This window comes from Strongylocentrotus purpuratus, unplaced genomic scaffold (assembly GCF_000002235.5).
Source record: "Strongylocentrotus purpuratus isolate Spur 01 unplaced genomic scaffold, Spur_5.0 spur5_contig_858, whole genome shotgun sequence".
In the NCBI taxonomy this organism is placed as follows: domain Eukaryota; kingdom Metazoa; phylum Echinodermata; class Echinoidea; order Camarodonta; family Strongylocentrotidae; genus Strongylocentrotus; species Strongylocentrotus purpuratus.
The window spans coordinates 1,981,689-1,987,224 of NW_022145566.1; positions in this window are offsets into that span (position 1 = coordinate 1,981,689).

The window sequence follows — 5,536 nt, forward strand, 5'->3', positions numbered from 1 at the left end:
TGAAAGAGGAGGATCTAAGCTTTCCAAATATGTGTCATTTAGTAATTATAAATGTGACTAAGTTATGATAAAACATCGATAATTCTCGGTTTCGTTTTTTCTGGGACGCACTGTATAGCAAAAATGTTAAAAATAATAATAACTGAAGAATTTGAGAGTAATTTAATTGTAAAAAAAAATGGAAATTAACATGAACCTGTTCTCTTTAAAAAAACAGGACCTAACAAATAGATATGTCACACTACTATCATTTTTCATTAAAACTAAAATGTGAGACATTAATGTTGGGGATCATGAGGTAGGCCTACTATTTTCAGTGGCGGATCCAGGGGGGGGGGGCACAGGGGGCACGTGCCCCCCCCCCCCCCCCGGCCAAAAATAATATGTTAAGATCAGCCCTAAATTCGCCCAAGATATACTGAAAAACAGGGGCGTACCCCCCCCCCCCCTCCCGGCCAAATTTTTTTTATTTTATTAAAAAAAAAATAAAAAAAAAAATGCCAATGGCTGACCTAAAAAGGTGACCTTACCCCCCCCCCCCCCCCCCCAACGGAGAGCAAAATGTCAAATTTAAAAATTTCGTGACCAAAAATAAAAATAAAAAAAAGTGTTTACCCCCCCCCCCCCCCCCCCGCTTATTCAGCGGCTGGCTGAGTCGTTGCGATTTTTTGGGGACTAAAAAAAAAAATATATATATATATATATATATATATGTTCTCTTTCACACACGGTGCCCCCCCCCCCCCCCCCCCCCCGGCAAGAAATTCCTGGATCCGCGCCTGCTTTTTGTTAAATCTAATCTCTTTTTTTTTTTTCTCTTATCTTGTTTTTATTTAAAGGTTGTTCTATAGAAGGTTTTGATCATCCTGATTCGTTCAGGTTATATAGAGGATCGTGAAAGTATTATTAATTTGTTGTTCTTTTAAATACATATGCATGTATAATTTTTTTCAATGACAAATATATTAGGGATGCTGAATTGGAATGATGTAGGAGTAGTACTCAGTGAGTAGTAGTTATATTATTAATATTAATTATAATGATATCAGTATTGATATCAATGATAATATTGATATTGATAATAATAATGATAATGATGATAGCAATACTCATAATAATGATAATAGTAGTAATAACAACATCTTCAATAGTTTCTGATATAGAAACAAAAATCAAAAATAAACTATATAGCTGTGCTTTAGATTATAGTGACATAGCACGTTAATAATTGAATTAATGATATGGATTTTATTTCTAGATAGGCCTATTTAAATTTCTTTCAATATTTTACAATTGAAAAAGTTGTGTTCAATAGACAGCAAGCCACCTCGCCCCTAATTTATTTGTTGCCTTTATTTTGTTGATGTAATATTTTGGTATGTTGCATTTGAAAAGATCATTATTTCAATTTCATGTTGATAAATGAGTTCATTAATGTTGATAAAATTACTTGATACTGCTCAATTCTTTTCTTTTCATTTTCTTATTGTGTAAAAGATATGTAATGATGATGGTGATCATGATGATGTAGGCACAAGATGTGTACTCTGTGAAGGGTTCTAGGATAATTTCCCCCTGGGCAGTCACCCCCCGGAAAATAACCCCCCAGAAAACTACTACTATTTTCGTGAGGTGGGGGGGGGGTTATTTTCCGGGGGTAATTGTCCTCGGGGCGTTATTTTCCGGGGGTAATTTTCCAGAGGGTAATTGTCCTCGGGTGGTAATTGTCCTCGGGGGGGGGGGGGTTCCGGGGGTATGTCCTTGGGGGTAGTTTTCCGGCGGTTAATTTTCCGGGGGGTGATTGCCCAGGGGGTAATTGTCCTGATTCGCTGTAAAAACAATGCTGTAAGGCTAATGTGATGGTGCTGATGCAGGCCTTAAATTTCAGTATTTTTAGGGCAAGGCCACTTTTCTGTAGGGCACATCCCTATATTACAGCACAAATAGGAAGAATTGGAAAGGGCACACAAAATCTCCAAGGCCAATGAGAGGGGCATTGAGGCCAATCAAAGGGGCATCCACGGCCATGGCCTTGGTGGCCTTGGATTAATTTAAGCCCTGCTGATGCAGTACATTATATTCAGGATGGATAGTTGGTGTTTGACCTTGTGATTTTTTTGTATAGATCTAGCAGCAGCCAGATAGAATTAATCATCTTTACTAATGAGACAGAAGGGGAAACGTAATAAGAGTTGGCAGGGCAAACATAGAAATGCAATTAAAAAAAGGGAAAAAAGGGTCTACAGTGGAGAAGGGGGGGGGGGCAAAGTTGAATTAAGAATATAAGACAGTGCCAAAAAGACAGCTTTGGGAATGGTGGTAAAGGCCGGGGGGTTGATATATGGCCTATGGGAATTTCAGCATTGGAAGAGGGAACTGGATTGTAAATATTACTGTCGTGGGGGAGGGGAAAAATGTCAAAATCAAAATCAAAGGCGTCCAATGCAAAAATGAAAAGAAACACGAAATGGAAATTTCATGGGGGAATTAGGGGTAAAAAATGAAAAATTAATGAAAACACTTAAGGCGAGAATGATTATAATTATTTGGGCACTACACATAACGAAAATGGCATGATCTGAGAAATTTAATTGATAATAATTGATTTTAAAAATGGCCTTGTGTTGTGATGTCACTGAAATTTGTTTATGTAATTTCACCCTGGTGACAGTGAAGTTTCTGGCCGTAATGTTTCCCCTTTATGATGTTTATGATGGTGATGATGGTGATGATGGTGATAATAAGGCATGCATGATAATAGATGGTGATGATGATTGATAGGATTGTGATTATGATTTTGATCCAGTTTGATTATGATTGACGGTCTCTCCCTCTCTCTCTCTCTCTCTCTGGCGCGGATCCAGGATTTCTGGAGGGGGGCCCAAATTAGAAATTATGCGAGGCAAATATTGGTACGTAATGGTGACACCGGCAGTGGCAAAAACTTTTTTTTTCACCCCTCTTACATGCAGGCCCCGCTGAACGTTTCTAGGCGGGGGTCAAGGGGTTTGAGCCCCCAGAAGCTCAGGGGGTATAGGCATTTAACTGTCAGATGAGCATATTTGGATACCTTATTTAATTTGTGACACTGGCAGGACACAAATTGGTGTGGGGTCCAGGGGGCAGAGCCCCCAGAAGCTCATGGGTTTTATACATTAAATTATCGTCAGATGAGCAGATTTTGATACCTTATTTGTGACACTAGCAAGTCACGAATAATATGACGTGGGGTCCAGGGGTTTGGGGCAATTCATTACGGTCAGATGAGCATATTTTTATACCTTATTTGTGACACTGGCAGGACACAAATTGGTGTTGGGTCCAGGGGGCGGAGCCCCCAGAAGGTCAGGGGTTTTATAAATTAAATGATCGTCAGATGAGCATATTTTGATACCTTATTTGTGACACTGCCAGGACACAAATCGGTGTTGGGTCTAGGGGCAGAGCCCCCAGAAGGTCAGGGGTTTTATAGATTAAATTATTGTCAGATAAGCATGTTTTTATACCTTATTTGTGACACTGGCTGGTCACGAATTGACCTGGGGTCCAGGGGGCGAAGGCCCCGGAGCTTAGGGGTTTGGGGCAATACATTACGAACAGATGAGCATATTTTGATACCTTATTTATACACTGGTAGGACACATATTGGTTTTGGGTCCAGGGGGCATAGCCCCAGAAGCTCATGGGTTTTATACATTAAATTATCGTCAGATGAGCATATTTTGATACCTTATTTGTGACACTGCCAGGACACAAATCGGTGTTGGGTCTAGGGGCAGAGCCCCCAGAAGGTCAGGGGTTTTATAGATTAAATTATTGTCAGATAAGCATATTTTTATACCTTATTTGTGACCCTGGTTGGTCACAAATTGACGTTGGGTCCAGGGGGCGAAGCCCCCTGAAGCTCAGGGGTTTTGGGCAATACATAACGGTTAGATGAGCCTATTTTGATAATTTATTAATTTGTGACACTGGCAGGACACAAATTGGTGTGGGGTCCAGGGAGCAAAGCCCCCAGAAGCTCAGGGGTTTTGGGCAATATACGTTTAGATGAGCATATTTTGATAACTTATTAATTTGTGACACTTGCAGGACACAAATTGGTGTGAGGTCCAGAGGGCAGAGCCCCCAGAAGGTCAGGGGTTTTATACATTAAATAATCTTCAGATAAGCATATTTTTATACCTTATTTGTGACACTGGGAGGTCAAGAATTGGCCTGGGGTCTAGGTGCGGAGTTTGGGAAGCTCATGGGTTTTAGGCATTTTATAACGGTCAGACAAACATGACGAGCCCGCCCTAGGGCCCCTGGTGGGGTCGAGGGGGTGGAGCCCCGTAAACTTAGGGGTTTTAGGCATTTAATTACGGTCAGATGAGTATATTTTGATACCTTATTTGTGGCTCTGGTAGGACATTAATTGGCGTGAGGTTCAGGGGGCGTAGACCCCAGAAGCTCAGACGTTTTAGACATTTAATTACGGTCAGATGAGTATATTTTAAAACCTTATTTGTGGCACTGGTAGGTCACTAATTGGTGTGGGGTCCAGGAGCCGTGGAGCCCCCAGAAGATCAGGGTTTTTTTTCCGTCAGATGGGCATCCAGGTGCCTGACTTTGGGCCCTAGGTGAAATCCAGGGGCAGAGTCCCCGGAAGCTCAGGGGTTTTAGGCATTAAATCACGATCAGGTGAGCACATTTTTTGTTGCTGCTTTCTTTAGCACACACACAAAACAAAAACAAATCTTTAGAATACCCAACCAACAGGGTTAATGTACATAAACGTCAGAGACCTAGGGTTAGGATTAAGCTTAAGTCTCGAGATTTAGCTTCATTGGTGAAGTTTTCGGTACCCTACGAACATTTTGTCAATCCCTTTTTTTGTGTGTGTGTCCTAGGGGGGGGGGGCGGCCCCCTGGATCCGGCACTGCTACCTATCCCCCTTTATGTCTCTCCCACCCATACCTGATCTATCCCTTTGTCTCCTTTTTATGTCGTCGTTGAAAAATGTAAACAAAAATGCCGCGGCGTATACGCGTAGCGCTAGCGCAGATGGCGCTTCGAATGTAAACAACAAAGTTCATTGTGTCAAAGGTGACCGTTATTCGTTGTCCGTGCGCAATTATGCATGCGCTAGCTAGCTACACACGTAGTACGTAGGCGTGATCATCTCCAGCAAACCTGTGTCTCGAGTCTAGTCGAGTGTTGTAGTAAGGCTGAGCTGAGCTGAGCTGATGTTTAATCCTGATTCTTGTCGCTTGAAGTTCAACCATTAATTTTAGCTGATTTGTGTATCATACTCCTTAGTTTGCGAAAATAGAGGAAGGAATTTTTATTAACTTTTTATGTGAATTTGCGTGGAATGGAAGTCTTGATGAAGAACCGGCTGTAGACCTATTCATCATGTGAGGTGATGCATCTGCAGCAGTTTCATTCTGAAGAATCTAGATCTAGCCCTAGGTCTAGATCTACAGGATTTTACCTACATAGTTCTACATCGGGACAAAACAATTTGACTGAAATAGTGAAGTGTGTTACAAAA